This window comes from Procambarus clarkii, unplaced genomic scaffold (assembly GCF_040958095.1).
Source record: "Procambarus clarkii isolate CNS0578487 unplaced genomic scaffold, FALCON_Pclarkii_2.0 HiC_scaffold_406, whole genome shotgun sequence".
NCBI lineage: Eukaryota > Metazoa > Arthropoda > Malacostraca > Decapoda > Cambaridae > Procambarus > Procambarus clarkii.
Genome location: NW_027189439.1, coordinates 23,477 through 40,781, shown reverse-complemented (window position 1 = coordinate 40,781; position 17,305 = coordinate 23,477). Strand labels below are relative to the sequence as shown.

Below are 17,305 nucleotides of genomic sequence, written 5' to 3'. Positions count from 1 at the left end.
ACAAGTACATTAATTATTAACTTTTTGTCGTTATTATTGTTATAATTAAAAGAATTACATCTTGTTTTTTGTTTATGTACAAAACATAGTCTAATAACCACAGTTCGTTGCCCCTAAATCAACACAACATAACCAGTTTACTCATGTCATCGCCCCTAAATCAACAAAAACAACCAGTGTATTATTGTAAATAATTATATCTTATGATTTATTAGCAATGGTAAGACATTTTTAAGACTCTAACCTTCGTAAGAAGGTATGATGTATACGAACTGAACGACCGGGCTTCACAACAAAAACATGGCCACATGAGTTGGATTATTCCGGTAATATTGAACTACTGTTCATTGTTATTAGTTTAACAATACTGTTAGGGAATGTCATAAGAGTTAGGGAATGTCATAAGAGTAGTCACAGGGCAACCAAAGATACCCAGCTTCTGGGTACGGGATCTTTGCCCGAAACGCTATGCGTGCTAGTGGCTTTACAATAATAATAATAATTTATTTAGGAAAAATATATACATAGATGCAGAGTTACAGTACAAACATTCTGTTTGATTTATAGATAGAGGTAGTACATACAATACCTAAAGCCACTAGTACGCATAGCGTTTCGGGCAAGATTGTAAAATCATCATTATTCCTATTTTCTCTCTTAACCCCCAGTGTACCTTCTCGTATATTAATAAATAAATAACCAGGGTTTTTTATGCGGCTGTGCTGAAAGCCTGACGTAAAATAAATCATTGTGTCGGAGAACAGGAAGCAACAAATTAGGCTAGTTACCTGGTTGATACCTGGTTGATGGGGTTCTGGGAGTTCTTCTACTCCCCAAGCCCGGCCCGAGGCCAGGCTCGACTTGTGAGAGTTTGGTCCACCAGGCTGTTGCTTGGAGCGGCCCGCAGGGCCACGTACCCACCACAGCGCGGCTGATCCGGAACTTCTCTTAGAAAATCGTCCAGTTTTCTCTTGAAGATGTCCACGGTTGTTCCGGCAATATTTCTTATGCTCGCTGGGAGGACGTTGAACAACCGCGGACCCCTGATGTTTATACAGTGCTCTCTGATTGTGCCTATGGCACCTCTGCTCTTCACAGGTTCAATCTTGCATTTTCTTCCATACCGTTTACTCCAGTACGTTGTTATTTTACTGTGTAGATTTGGGACCTGACCCTCCAGTATTTTCCATGTGTATATTATTTGGTATCTCTCTCGTCTCCTTTCTAGAGAGTACATTTGGAGAGCTTTGAGACGATCCCAATAATTTAGGTGTTTTATCGCGTCTATGCGTGCCGTATATGTTCTCTGTATTCCCTCTATTTCAGCAATCTCTCCTGCTCCGAAGGGGGAAGTGAGTACTGAGCAGTACTCGAGACGGGACAACACAAGTGACTTGAAGAGTACAACCATTGTGATGGGATCCCTGGATTTGAAAGTTCTCGTAATCCATCCGATCATTTTTCTGGCTGACGCGATATTTGCTTGGTTATGCTCCCTAAACGTTAGATCGTCGGACATCATTATTCCCAAATCCTTGACATGCTGTTTTTCTACTATGGGAAGATTCGATTGTGTTTTGTACCCTGTATTATGTTTCAGATCCTCATTTTTGCCGTACCTGAGTACCTGAAATTTATCACTGTTAAACATCATGTTATTTTCTGCTGCCCAATCAAAAACTTTGTTGACATCTGCTTGTAGTTTTTCAATGTCTTCAGCAGAGGTAATTTTCATGCTGATTTTTGTGTCATCTGCAAAGGACGACACGAAGCTGTGGCGTGTATTTTTGTCTATATCAGATATGAGAATAAGGAACAGTAGCGGTGCAAGGACTGTACCTTGAGGTACAGAGCTTTTAACATCGCTTGGACTCGATTTTATCTGATTGACTGTTACTCTTTGTGTTCTGTTCAACAGGAAATTGAGTATCCAGCGTCCTACTTTTCCAGTTATTCCTATTGACCTCATTTTGTGAGCTATCACCCCATGGTCACATTTGTCGAACGCCTTTGCAAAGTCTGTGTATACAACATCTGCATTTTGCTTTTCTTCTAGGGCTTCTGTGATTTTGTCATAGTGGTTGAGTAACTGTGACAGACAGGATCTTCCCGCTCTAAATCCATGTTGTCCTGGATTGTGCAATTCATTGTTTTCCATAAAACTAGAAATTTGATTCCTAATCACTCTTTCAAACACTTTTATTATGTGTGATGTTAGTGCAACTGGCCTATAATTTTTTGCCAAGGCTTTACTCCCCCCCTTGTGCAACGGAGCTATATCTGCAGATTTAAGTGCTGCTGGTATCTCCCCTGTATCCAGGCTCTTTCTCCATATTACGCTGAGTGCTCTCGCTACTGGTACTTTACATTTCTTTATGAATATTGAAATCCATGAGTCAGGCCCAGGAGCTGAGTGCATAGGCATATTATCAATTTCTCTTTCAAAGTCTTCCGAGTTTGTGGTAATATCCGTTATATTATCTGCAGCTTGAATGTCATTCATAAAGAAGCTGTCTGGGTCATCAACTTTCATGTTGTTTATTGGTGTGCTAAACATAGCCTCATACTGGCTTCTTAGAATTTCACTAATCTCTTTGTTGTCCTCTGTGTACGTACCTTCATTTGTAATTAACGGTCCAATACTGGTCGAGGTTTTGGATTTTGATTTTGCGTATGTGAAAAAATATTTCGGATTTTTCCTTATCTCTTGTATAGCTTTCTGTTCCAATTCCATTTCCTCAGACTCATATGATCGCTTCAACATTTGTTCTATTTCCTCAATCTCCCTGCTTAGGCTTGTTTTCCTTTCTTGTGATAGTTGTGTCTGCCGAAGCATTTCCGTTATTTTTTTCCTTCTCCTGTACAGTCGTCTCCGTTCTCTTTCTAGAGTGGTCCTCTTTCTGCCCCTCCTCACAGGTACGTGCTTCAAGCAGACCTTGTAAGCTTCAGCTGTCAGTTGAGCTATTCCCTGTGTGGGAGTTTTGTCGCTTAAGACCGTTTCCCATTGAATGGTTGCAAGGTCTACCTTTATTTTTTCCCAGTCAATCCTCTTATTGTTGAAATTGAATTGATTGAATATTCCTTCTCGCTTGTTGGGTCTCTTAGACCTACTACCGTTATTTATGCTAGTTCGCACTTCAATAAGCTTATGGTCTGAGTATGAAGTATCTGAGATTGTGATATCCCTGATTAGTTCATCATTGTTTGTGAATAACAAGTCTAGTGTGTTTTCGTTCCTAGTTGGTTCTGTAATCTGTTGATTGAGCGAGAATTTGTCACAGAATCTCAAAAGTTCTCTGACCTGTGGTTGGTTATTTCCCGGGTCATTCCCTGCTATGATATTTGTGTTTGCCGTTCTCCATCTTAGACTCGGTAAATTGAAATCTCCAAGAAAGATAATATCTGGAGCTGGGTTTGCTAGGTTGTCAAGTATGTTCTCTATTTTGTGCATCTGCTCTGTGAATTCCTCAATCGTTGTATCTGGCGGTTTATATATTAGAATAATAATTAGGTTTAGTTTCTCTACCTTCATTCCAAGTACCTCTACCACCTCATTAGTTGAGTTTAGTAGTTCTGTGCATACCAGATCTTCTTTAATATACAGACCTACTCCTCCATTTGACCTAGTTTTTCTATCACATCTATATAGATTATAATTTGGAATCCAGATTTCACCATCCATGTAATCTTTTGTATGAGTTTCCGTGAATGCCCCAAATATTGAGTTTGACTCTAATAGAAGGCCATTTATGAACTTAACTTTATTTCTTGACTTTGGCTTTAAACCTTGAATGTTTGCAAATATGAATGATTGTCCATGTTGTGTGTAACTTCTGGAAGGTTTTGGTAGTTCTCCCTTCTCTCTACCCTGACCCAGGGTGTGTTGTTGTGGCAATGGTTTGTCCAGTTTTGGAAGTGATACTGGGGAGTGTGGTAGTCTCTGTGTAGTTGGGGGGTGTAGTATGTGTGGGCTTGATGACGAACTGTAGTCCAGTCTTGGGCATTTCCCCTTCTCCATCTGTACTCCTGCCACGTTTCTGCCTGTCTGTTTCTCCCTCTGTTTGTACCTGCCTCTAAAAAATTTTCAGGGCTATTATGTTGGACTTCTTCTCTTATATGGCGCTGTGTACCTCTGACGTGGAAATCGGGGCAGTGAAGATCGTAGCATTTCCTCTCATTGACTGAGAGTGTGCATAGCTTAGGGTGAAAATATCTACACTCTGTATCAAAACGACACCTGCCTTTCCCTAACCAGTTTCGGCATTTCCGTGGGTGCATGAATGAGCATTCCGTGCCTCTGGGCCCATATCTACACTGTCCTTTTGCATAATACCAGCAAATATTTTCATTTGTGATTGTATTATTCTTGTTTGTACCCGTGCACGACTTGGCTACCTCTGTGTTTTTTGTTCCAACTTTCTCGTTTCTGCATTCATTCTCGGTATTGCCCTTATCTTTCTCCTTGTTGCTTTCGTCTTTCTCATTTGTGTTCTCGTTCGTCTTATTTTTTCTCTCCTTATTCATATCACCAGTGTGCTCTACAATATTGCCTTCATTTTTGTGTACCTCGACACTATACCCTTCTACATTGCTACTTTGACTCTCTAAATTCTCAGTCCCTGGGTTGTGTTCAGAGTTCGTTGCTGTCTTTATATACTCTGCTTTATAGCAGAGTATACCAAGCTTATATTGAGGTTCCCCCATCCCCCCTTTCCCCCCAATTACGGGTCTGTCTAATTACCACAAGCTACCACAAGCTACACAAGCTTCACAAAGCTTCCTGGCAATACGTTAGTAATGAATAAATATGATATGTTAGGCTGACCTAACCTAACCTAACCTAACCTAATCAAACCTAACCAAATCTAACCTAACCAAATCTATCCTAACCAAATCTAACCTAACCAAATCTAACCTAACCAAATCTAACCTAACTTAACCAAACCTAACCTAACCTAACCTAACCTAACCTAACCTAACCTAACCTAACCGATGCTTGGATCGTCGACTTGATTTGGTGTCACCATTTCTTTATTTTCGTATAATTTCTTTATAAAAAGATACTTTTTCAGATTAAAATTAGGTTTTTTCGTGTTGTACATTCAGTACCAACATTATAATGAGTAAATATATCTTATTTATTAATTACTAACATATTGCCAGGAAGCTATGTGAAGCTTGTGTAGCTTGTGGTAGCTTGTAATTAGACAGACCGCCAATTACTGGTGGAGTAAATCAGCCTAGCCTACTTCTTCCTAGCATAACCTAGCCAAAACTAGCCAAGCCTAGTCTACCCTTGCCTAGCCTAGCAATCAGCCCTTGAACCCCCTACTGTTAAGACTCTGCTCTCTGATTGTACCTATGACACCTATTATTAATCTCCTTCTGTATCTTTAGCTCCAGTATGTTGTTATATTATGCTGTGCAAATTTGGGACCTGGCCCTCTAGTATCTTACATATATGTATTATTTGATACCATTCTTGTCTCCTGTCCAGAGAGTACATTTTGAGAGCTTTGAGACGGTCTCAATTATTTAGATGTTTTATCATTTATATGTTTGCTGTTTATGGTCTCTTTATTTCCTCTAATTCAGAGATTTCTCCTGTTCAGAAAGGGGGAGCCAGTACCGAGCAATACTCAAGATGGGACAGCACCAGTTATTTGAATAGTATTAGCATTACTGTGGGTGGGGTCTTTGAATTTTAACAGTCTCATAAACCATCCCATTATTTTTCTGGCCGCCACTATATTTGCTCAGTTATGTTCACAAAGTGTGAGGTCGTCAGACGTCGTAATTCTCAGATCTCTTGCATGTTTTTTTCCTTCATAGAGTAGGTCTGATTGTGTCCTGTGTTCCTTGTTTCATTTAATTTCCTCGTTTCTACCATACTTCAGCACCTGTAACTTATCACTGTTAAAATCATGTTATTTCTGTTTTTTTCAATGTCTCCTACAGTGCCAATTTACTTGTGTCTTCTGTATCATCTGTGAAGTTTCATTGTTCAAATTTCAGTTATATTTTGCTTGTATTTTCACATGTATTAATTTTATTTTTATCTCAGTTTAATTACTGAAAAAATGCCAAGAAGTTAATATGTAAACAAAAAGTGCTTATGAGATTTGCATGTCACAACTCTCATTTGCAGTTTTTGGATGGTGGTGCAAGTATGCATCCTACCTTGTTCTTGTAGTTTTATATAATTAATCTAAACTGATTCTATTTTATGCCTGGTTTTAAATAGTTTTGTACCTTTTGGGTAAATTTTACAGCAGCCCAACATCAATTTCAATCGGTGATATTGTTTCTCATGCAGTCGAATATCTGAGAGCTCATTGCAACAATGGATTCCAAAAATCCAAGTAAGTTTCATTATACAGTAATTAGGATTAGGTTTCCTTTATCGCGGTACTATATTTTAATCATATTGCATACTTTATGATAGCCCAAATTATCATAATTTTCAGGACAGAAAAGTGTATGAAGCAGTCTTTCATGCTACATTTATCCATTTAGCTAAGAGTATAATTAGCAAATGATTCACAAAAATATTAATTACACAATTTGATAATTGTCCCAGACAGACGTAAAGATCATTGCATCTTCGTTTTCTGATGTGTTGTTTTGTCATCCAAAGATTGTACATTATTAACTAAAATTCCAATTTAGAATATTTATTAAGTATTACTTAGTTTGCTTTCATCTAGAGTATGCACCTCCTCTCTTGGATTGCCTACCCTCCATCCTTCACCAGACATTAAATATCTTTGCTTATACTAAGTATTTAAAGTGCAATCAATACCTGCTTGATGGGGTTCTGGGAGTTCTTTTACTCAGCAAGACTGGCAGTAGGCCAGGCTTGACTTGTGAGAGTTGGGTCCACCAGGCTGTTGCTTGGAGTGGCCTGCAGGCCCACATACCCACTACAGCCCGGTTGGTCCGGTGTAACACGGGTTCGGGTTCCTCTCTCTTTACTTCTCTTCCTTCTACTCCCTCTACCCGTATTCTTACTTTTTATTCTCTACCAAGGGACTCCAAAACTTTTACCAAAGCCAACTCCACGCCACGTGGTCCTAAGACGATTGACCGACTTAGGATTCTACACCCAGTATGACGTGACCTAAGCTCTGAGCAAAAACCTAGAGTCGCCTCTGCTGCCACCACCAGACCAGTAATACAAGAGCAATGATCGAGATCTGGATCGATCACGCTAATTAATCAACCTAGGGGCTTGATCCCCACTATATATGATGACCTTGAGTGTGGAATAAATTACACGGTAATGATAATTCCGATTCGATGTTAGAATCGGCGCCCAATCCAACTTTACCTCGTGTGGACCACGTGACCAGGACAAGTTTACACAAAAAAACACATGGAAATAATGAAATGCAAAAATATTAACAAATTTAATTTATTAAAAGAAAAACTAAAACAAAATCTAAATGTGTTCACTCCCTATCACTTTAACACTCCCTACTTGACCTGAATGGCAAATGAGAAGACTATCCCTATAATTAACAATAGCAACTATACCTTGGGCGACCACAGCTCTAGATGTTGGGGCTGGTCTTGGGGAGAGGTAAGATGGTTGGCCTCTTATCCCAGCTGCTACCGTTTCCACACTAATTTTTTCCTTGTCTGGACTACCCCAGACAGAGTATTGTATCCTTCCGCCTAGTCAAAGTCCTACCCAGTTACTAGCAAGGTTTAAGTTATAACAATTAACCTCTGTTGTACTTAATTGATCCAGACTGGTTGAATTATTTTACTGAATTAAATTACAAACATCTAACGGCAGAGCTGTTCCCGATCACAAAAATGGTTATTAAAACTTTGAGAAATATTAGACATGTCAACCCTGCTGACCTATGACCGCCGGTCACTCCGCTTTAGAAGTTAGATCTGATTCGTGACGTCACTGATGGTGACTTAAACTCAATAATTAGAATACTCTTGATATTGTATCCAGTACTATTATACAATACAATTTTAATGCAAAATGAATAAAGGCTAATTTTCTCTAAATTACTGAATACTATAGGATGATTCATTATACGCAGCTATGAACAAAGCGTTGGTTATTTCCACCGCGAATTCCCCTGGGGGTCAGGTCACCATGCGGCTCAGCTTCCCATTCTCTTTTGTCGATAAACCACTCTGGATAATTCTTACAACAGCCTAGTTTGTTACACCGGCACTCCTTTGAGAAAACTATCTAGTTTTCTCTTGAAGAAGTCCACGGTTGTTCCGGCAATATTTCTTATGCTCGCTAGGAGTATGTTGAAAAACCGCAGACCTCTGATGTTTATTCAGTACTCTCTGATTGTGTCTATGGCACTCCTGCTCTTCACTGGTTATATTCTTCATTTTCTTCCATATTGTTTACTTCAGTATGTTGTTATTTTACTGTGTAGATTTGGGACCTAGCCCTCCAGTATTTTCCATGTGTATATTATTTGGTATCTCTCTTGTCTCCTTTCTAGTGAGTACATTTGGAGAGCTTTGAGACGATCCCAATAATTTAGGTGCTTTATCGAGTCTATGCATGCTGTATATGTTCTCTGTATTCCCTCTATTTCAGCAATCCTCACCTGCTCTGAAGGGGAAAGTGAGTACTGAGCAGTACTCAAGACGGGACAACACAAGTGACTTGAAGAGTACACCCATTGTGATGGGATCCCTGAATTTGAAAGTTCTCGTAATCCATCCTCTCATTTTTCTGGCTGCCACAATATTTGCTTGGTTATGCTCCCTAAACTTTAGTTCGTCAGACATTATTATTCCCAAGTCCTTTACATGTTACTTTCCTACTATGGACAAATTTGATTGTGTCTTGTACCCTGTATTATGTTTAAGGTTCTCATTTTTACCATATCTGAGTACCTGGAATTTGTCGCTTTTAAACATCATGTTATTTTCTGCTGCCCAGTCGTAAACTTTATTAATACTGTATCTACTTGTAGTTTTTCAATATCTTCAGCAGAGGTCATTTTTAAGCTGATTTTTGTGTCATCTGCCAAGGATGATCCAACGCTGTGCCTTGTATATGAGTCTATATCTGATATGAGAATAAGGGAAAGCAATGGTGCAAGGACTGTATCTTGAGGTACAGAGCTTTTAACTGTTCTTGGACTCGATTTTATATGGTTGACTGTTACTCCTTGTGTTCTGTTTGACAGAAAACTGAGTATCCAGCGTCCTATTTTACCAGTTATTCCCATTGACCTCAGTTTGTGTGCTATCACTCCATGGTCAAATTTGTCGAATGCGTTTGTGAAATCCGTGTACTGTATACCACATCTGCATTCCCTTTTTCTTCTAATGCCTCAGTGATTTTGTCGTAATGGTCAAGTAGCTGTGAGAGGCATGATCTTCCCGTTGTAAATCCATGTTCGCCTGGATTGTGGAGATCATTTGTTTCCATGAAAGTAGTGACCTGACTCCTGATCAATATCTCAAATACTTTTATTATGTGGGACGTTAGTGCAACTGGTCTATAATTCTTTGCCAGTGCTTTGCTCCCTCTCTTGTGTAGAGGGGCTATGTTTGCTGCTTTAAGCGCATCTGATATTTCCCCCGTGTCCAATCTCTTCCTACTCACTATACTGAGTGCCTGTGCTAATGTCACTTTGCATTTCTTTATAAATATTAAATTCCATGAGTCTGGACCCGGGGCTGAGTGCATGGGCATATTGTAAAATTCTCTTTCAAAATGTTCCATGCTCGTGTTGATATTGGTTATATTTACAGGGGTTTGGATATCACGCATAAAGAAGTTGTCCGGATTTTCTGGGGGGAGCCCCGTCGGCTCCCCGGAGCTTTACCGGCTGATATGCTAATGTCAGACTTTGGCATCAGTCATGTGTATGGAGTTCTAGGGCCTACCGGGGACCACGAGCCAGAACCTGGCCCCCTCAGAGAGGCAAGGGGAGCAATGGCCTATAGAAACCCCCGTGTGGTTGGAAGCATTCTATGTCTGCCATCGACCGGGTCAAGCATCCAGAAAGGTAAGCATTCCAAAACAAACCCCTATTCTGGTGAAAATTGCTACCTAAGCCGAACTAGTGAATAGAACTCTTCAACAGAAAACACGGAAACTAGTATGACGTCATACGTCACCGCGCCGCTGTCTGCGCAGCTCCCCCCTCCCCGGGAGGGGGAAGGGGGAGCCCCAGACCTCCCACGCCGGCTATCCACCCATCAGTTCTTCGGCTGATGCTATAGGCAATGGTTATGTGCTCCGGCTCCAGTGGTTGTTTCAGCACTGTACCTAGAGTGTGGTGTCTGTTTTCTAGGTGGTGCGTGAGCCGGGTGTGATTCTTCAGTACTCGGGCTGCATGCGCCTAGGGTTCCCTTCCCTAGGTGCCCTGTAAGTACTGCCCTTGGGGCTTGGGGCCACCTTCCACAAGTTCCTTGGGTCCTGCCCCTGCTTGGCCGTTTACCGCTTGGTTTTCGGCCGCTCTTTGTGTGCTCGGGTGTTCTGTCTCCCTTGTTCGCCTTAGAGTAAGGGGCAGTGTTTGCACTGGTGGGGCGCGGGGTACTGTGCAGCTTGTCTTTACCAATCATAGCGGCCGGCTCTGTTCCGCTTGGGTACGCTGTCCTCTTGCGGGGTTTTCTTTTTCTTTTGTTTATATACCTGGTGGGGGGGTCTGCCTTCGTTCTTGCCCCTTGTGTCCCTTGTGTTCTGAGTATTTCTGGTGGTACCCCCTGCTAGGTCCCCGTGAGTGTACACGTCCCGGGGGTTCAGCTCTTAGAAAGTTGTTTGGTAGCTTGGGTGCCGGTTAGCAGTACCCTGCCTGGGATTACCTGAGCGCGAGTCCTCTTAAAGTAAACGCTCGGGACCCTGGGAAACCCCTGGGGGCGTGCGGGTCCGATGGATGTGACCCCAGAGCCCCCCCCCTCGCTTCCAGCGAGTTTGAGGGTTGCTCTCACCTTTTGTCTCTGGGTGACTCTCTGTTTTGCCTCCGTCTGCTGCCTGTGGGGTCGGTGACACCTTCGACCCGGTGTCCTGCGAGTTTGGTTGCTCGTTGTGGCTCGGTTACCCAGTTGTGCTAACAAAGCGGGTACGGGCAGCAGGGGCGTTGCACTTGAGCCTTGGTGGTGGCAACGTTCTCGTGGTTTCCTCCCCGGGAGCCCCGGGGCTGCCCCGTTGTATTTCGTTTTTCCCCTGGTTCACCCTTCCTGCCTGCATCCGGTTCCTTACCGTCTGTAGGTTCAGGGCGGGGTGTTTGGTGGTGTTGAGACTCGGGCAGTCTCGGGGAATTCCCCTTCCGGGGTAGTGACGGGGGCATTTGAGCCTGTTCCTCCAGCCGTGTTGTATGAGTCTGCCAGTGGGCTCCCTTCCTTAGTGTTTTCACGGCTGCCCCGGTTTTCTGGTACGGCCGGGGCTTTGGGGGAACGGCTCGGCCCCGGGGCCTGTCGTGTAGGTTCCCGGGGCTGACTTGGGGGGGCCTTGGCCCCGTTAGACCCCGTGGGGGGTTTTATCCCCCTCTAGGCGGGGCATGTGGTTACGCGGAGTGGGGTCTTTCCTCCCCACTCGCCGTACGTGCTGTTGGACGTCGGCCCCCTCCCCGGGCTCGGTTCCTTGGCCTTTGAGTCGGTTGGTTCCGTCCGGTGGGTGGATGTTTCCTCCCCCGCTTTTTGGGACGGTGTTTTTGTCATGTTTCCCCGTTCGATGGGGTTCTGCGTGACTTTTGATCTCTGGTGCGCCTGCGCCTTCGTGTGCCTTCGGGACTAGTGTTGGCTTCTGTGTTCTCGAGGGTACGGGAAGGTTTTTCGCTACTTCCCGCATTATTGGAACGTCTGTCGGCTCCTAGTACTTGTCGCCCTGTTGGGCTACTTGTCGCCCTGTTGGGCTACTTGTCGCCCGGTTGGGCTACTTGTCGGCCGTTTGGGCTACTTGTCGCCCGTTTGGGCTACTTGTCGCCCGTTTGGGTTCCCTTTTTTTGAGCTCTTTGCTTCTTTGGCCGGTTTTCTTGTTCCTGCTTCCTCTTTTGGCTCTTTTTCTCGTGCAATAGTCCTGGCTGGCGCCTTCCCGCAGGGAGGGTGTGCGGTTCGGCCAGCGTGTTATGCGCATGCGCCGTGGAGTTTGTTTTGGTCTGGGCGATGGTTCAGTGCTGGGGTTTTGCGCCCTTTTTTTGCTACAGTGCTTCGCCTCTCGTTCTTCTCCCTGGCTGCGGTATGTGCCCCTTTGCGCCAGGGGTGTCCTGGTTCCCAGTTGTGGGGAGGACACCGCGGTTTTCTGTGTCATGGGTGTGGACCGCCTCCTTCGCCTCTCCCTGTTCTCCTGCGGGTCCGGCTCTGGCGTCTTCACCTGGCGGTGCTCCCAAGTTCTTCTGGGCACGGTTGAGTCGTGGCAAGTTCGAGCCACCATTCGCCAGGTGAGTTTCTGCGGTCTGGCGTCTTTTGGCCGGGCGCTGGATGCGGCGGTGTTCATATACCTGTCTTTATTTAGGTATAATTTTGTACGACTGAGACCGTTCGCAAACCAGTGACTGTCCCTTTATCACCCCTTCCTGTCCCCCTCATGTGCATGTCCAACCCATGCTGGAGTCGTTCAGGGGACCCTCCTTTTTTAATGTTGTGAGGTGTGGGGGTTGTAGGGTTGGTTCTGTACTCACCTGGTGAGGCTCCTGGCTGTGCTTGCAGGATTTGAGCTCTGGCTCTTGGGTCCCGCCTATCTGGTAGAACTTGCGGGATAGTACCAGTGGAGTGCAGTGGTGCTATTGGCACTTTTGGGGAACACTGTATTACCATCAGTGGTCTGTGCTTGTTACACGACCTACTTGCGAGCATAAGCCTTCTTGCTGGTTCGTCCGTGGACTTCCAGGGCGCACTGGCCTGTTTTCGTATGGCAGTTCCGGCCCGTCCTGGTTGTGGGGGTATGTGGGCCGGTGGACTGCTCCTAGCAGCTGCCTGGTGGGCCATCCTCTGGCCGGTCTGGCCTGACCTTGGGCCGGGCTTGAGGTGTAAAAGAGCTCCCAGTACCTCATCCAGCAGGTATCGAGCGGGGTTTCTCCGCCGTCGGTCGCCTGGTGCAGGTTTCTGGGCCTGCAGGGTTTTGTCGTGTCTCCGTTGGCCCTGTCTGGGGTCTGCCTGCTCCGTTCTCTGCCTTTGCAGAGGGGAGTTGCTATTTACATGTTGCATGTTGCAGTGGTGCCTGTTGCTGCTGCTGCTGCACGTGAGCATTGGTACCGTGTTTCACGGTGGCGTGTCCTTGTTCCTGTGTCCGGTTGTGGAGTGGCGCTTTGCTGCCGTTTTGTGCCTGGGGATTGCGTGGGGTTTTTGTCCCTGCCTGATTGTCCACCCCTGGTTGTTCTCCTGGTTTTTTTTTTTTTGTGCTTCTGCTCTTTCTTCCTGCCTCTTCTGCAGCAGGAATGTTCTGCGTGTGTTCTTAGGCGTTGGTCAGCCTGTGTCCTGTGATGTGCTTCTTTGTCTCGGTCTGTTGCAGTTGTTCGTGCCCCTTGGTTCGGGTCCTGTTCTGGCGGCGACCCTTCCGCCTTCTTTGGTTTTCCTAGCTTGCCCTGCCGGTTGTTGTTGTTTTATTTTTTTTGGGGGGGTTCTTGCGATGTCTCGCGTCGGACCCGTCGTTTCTGAACTCCTGGCGGGCTTGCATGCTTCGGAGTTTTTCTGTTCGGCAGACGTTCCATCTCCTTGTGCCGCCTGGGTTTCGGTGGTCGCGCCCGAGATCTTCTCGCGGCTCCGCCTTTTTCCTGGGCTCGGGGGGGCCTTGTCGGGGCTGCTTATGTTCTGCCTCGTGGTCTCGCCTCCGGTTGGTGGTCGGGTGGCTTCGTGGTAGGTGTCCCACCTGCGTGCTTTCTTGGCGGCAGTATGGGGTATTTTGGCGGTCCTTCCTTTTCCTGTCCCTTCTTCGGTGGGTCCTTCTTGTTGGCTTGGTTTACTCTCGGCTTGGTTTTCTAGTGGGGGTTGGGGGCCGTCGTCTTGCCACATACTGTCGCCTCTTTTCGTGCGGCGCAGGCGGAGCCGCTTCAGCTTGCTTTCGGTCTTGGTGTTGCTTCTGCACCGTTAGTCAGCTGTCTTGTGCGTCATTTCACCTCCGGCCTGTTCGTGCGCCGCTTGCACCATCCTGGTCTCTGGTCAGCGTGCTCTGTCTTCTCCTCGGTTGGCAGTGCCCCTTCGGTTCCGGTGTGTTTTTTCGTCGGCTCTTTCCTTTGGGCCTTTGCCTCTGGGGGTCGGTTCGCTGTGTTTTCTTGCTCCTTCGGTTTTAGCGTTTTGGTTGTTTGATGGCAGCAGTCTCCATCTTTTCTGGCGCGGGGTGGGGCTGCTGCATTCTGGAGGGGTCCAGGGTTTGTTGGTGCTTTGTTGGTCGGGCCGGGGGTGTGTCGTTTTTGTGTTCAGTGGCGGCCCTCTGCTGTTGTTTGCGTGCCACGGCGTTTGGGTCCGGAGCGCGTTTTGCGTTGCTCCGGTTCTGTTCTTCCCGGTTCGCGGGTGATGGTGTCCCGGGTGGTCAGCCGTGTTCTTGCGGCTAAGCTGCCTGTGTTCTTCCCTCATGCCTGTGGCGTTCGTGGCTTCGCTGCTCTCGCTGCCGTCTGGGCGACGTGGCCTTGCAGTCTTTCGGGCATGGATTTTTGGTGTTCGTGCAGGGGCCTTGCTGCTCGTGGTTCTCGTGTTGTTCCCGGGATTTTCGGGGCTGTGGCGCCTTGGGTTGGCGTTTGCTGCCGGTTGTCTCGCCTCCTTGGGGGGTGCGTGGTGTCCGCCTCCCGGTTTTGTCCCTTTGACCTTCCTCTGTGGGTAGTTAGCTCCGGGGAGCCGACGGGGCTCCCCCCAGAAAACCAGCGTTGAATGTAATGAAACGCCATTTTCTGGGTGAGACCCGGAGGCTCCCCGGCAACCCTCCCTCCCTCCGGTCGGCGTTTTTCGCGTGTTTTGACATCCAGCCTCAGAACTGATGGGTGGATAGCCGGCGTGGGAGGTCTGGGGCTCCCCCTTCCCCCTCCCGGGGAGGGGGGAGCTGCGTAGACAGCGGCGCGGTGACGTATGACGTCATACTAGTTTCCGTGTTTTCTGTTGAAGAGTTCTATTCACTAGTTCGGCTTAGGTAGCAATTTTCACCAGAATAGGGGTTTGTTTTGGAATGCTTACCTTTCTGGATGCTTGACCCGGTCGATGGCAGACATAGAATGCTTCCAACCACACGGGGGTTTCTATAGGCCATTGCTCCCCTTGCCTCTCTGAGGGGGCCAGGTTCTGGCTCGTGGTCCCCGGTAGGCCCTAGAACTCCATACACATGACTGATGCCAAAGTCTGACATTAGCATATCAGCCGGTAAAGCTCCGGGGAGCCTCCGGGTCTCACCCAGAAAATGGCGTTTCATTACATTCAACGCTGGTTTTTTACTTTCATGCTGTGTATCTGAGTGCTAAACATATCCTCATACAGCTTCTTTAGGATTTCTCTAATTGTAAAATTAGTGTTATGAAAAATTAGAAATTTGTCATCCTCAATGTATGAACCTTCACTAATACAAATAGGTCCAATATTGGCAGTGATATTTTCTTATGATTTAGCATAAATGAGGAAATATTTTGGGTTTTCCTTTATTTCTTGAATTGCTTTTTTGTCTAGTTGCCTCTCTTCAATCTGATATGAATGCTTCAGTCTCTGTTTTATTTCTACAATCTCCCTGTTTAAATTATTCCTTCTTTCTATGAAAAGTTGTCTGCTTAATCATTTCCGTTGTTTTTTGTCTCTTTTTGTAGTGTTGCCTGCGTTTTCTTTCTACGTTGGACCTCTTTCTGGCTTTCCTCAAAGGAACATGTTTCAGACAGACTTCATAGGCTTCAGAAGTCTGTTTTTTCTATTCTTTGTGTATGATGTTTATTACTTAGAACACATTCCCATTGAACGTTCGTAAGTTCCCCATTTATTTTTGCCCAGTCTATCCTTTTATTATTATTATTAAAATTGGATTTATTGAATAACCCTTCTCACTTGTTGTTTCTCTTAGGCCTACTACCATTATTAATGTTAGTTTTCACTTCAATGTTGTCCGAGTACGTAGTGTTTGAGACAGTAATGTCGCTGATTAGCTCATCATTGTTTGTAAATATCAGGTGCAGCGTGTTTTCGTTCTTAGTTGGTTCTGTAATCTGCTGACTGTGCGAGAATTTGTCACAGAATGTCAGTAGTTCTCTGACTTGTAGTTTGTTATTTCCAGGTTGATTTCCTGCAATAATGTTATTTTTACTATTCTCCATTTTAAAATGGGCAGATTGAAGTCTGCAAAGAAGATAATATCTGGTACTGGGTTTGTTAAGTTATCAAGGATATTCTCTATTTTGTGGATTTGCTCAGTTAATTTCTCAACTGTTGCATCTTGCAGTTTGTATATTAAAATAATAATTAGATTTATATTTTCAACCCTGATTCCAAGTACCTCTACCACCTCATTAGTTGAGTTCAGGAGCACTGTTCATGCCAGTTCCTCTTTAATATACAGACCTACTCTTCCACCTGACCTTATTACTCTGTCACATCTATATAAATTATAATTTTGGATCCAGATTTCACTATCCATGTGGTCTTTTATGTTGAATGATTTGCTCATTCAAATCATTCATTCATCATTTGCTCATTTATTTGATCATTCAAATATGAATGATTTCCCATATTGTGTTTGACTTCTGGTGAGCTTAGGTAGTTCTACATTATAATGTAATTATACTGTACTGCACAGTTTATCATAACCCAGATTACATCTTTATTTTTCAGTCCTGAGAAACGCTTTACAGCGATTATGTCCCTCATGTAATATTATCATGAACATTAATCAACATGTCTGCAAGTGTGGCTATAGGCTTTTTGATGCCAAACGTAAAGCTCAGCCGGAAAGCTAGGCTCAGGCAAATATCAAGAGATCAGAAAAAAAAAACATATACCTGTTGTACATGGTAAGCTCACTTATATTTTTATTCACAATGTTAAATATGGAAATAAATAACATATAATTGATTAATTTAATTTTATTTAAAGGAAATATTTTACTCCCTTTCATATTGTTGTAAAGATTACCAACATATATTGTCAAATGAGCAATTTATGTCATCTGCATTTAAAATACAGCTTTCACACACTTCACGTATTTGTGTTGGATAATATCATTTTCCAGCTTTACATAGAATACTTTGTGTTCTTTATCTATGTTCAGATGAGTTGCATAAAAGTGTGCAAGATTTACAACACCAAAAGAAATTGAAGGAGATTGAAGAGGAGATAACAAGGCTTCAAGCAATTTATGATTCCCAAAATAACAACCCAAAGAGGCGGACAATTATGTACACTG

General features: G+C 44.5%; 1 long non-coding RNA gene across 1 annotated transcript; it reads left to right on the top strand.

Annotated features, from left to right (window-relative positions):
* Positions 1-106: 106 nt before the first annotated feature.
* Positions 107-17,305, top strand: LOC138361461 (uncharacterized). Its single transcript, XR_011226969.1, has 4 exons — positions 107-326; positions 6,273-6,362; positions 16,735-16,913; positions 17,171-17,305. It is a non-coding gene; the product is annotated as an uncharacterized lncRNA (long non-coding RNA).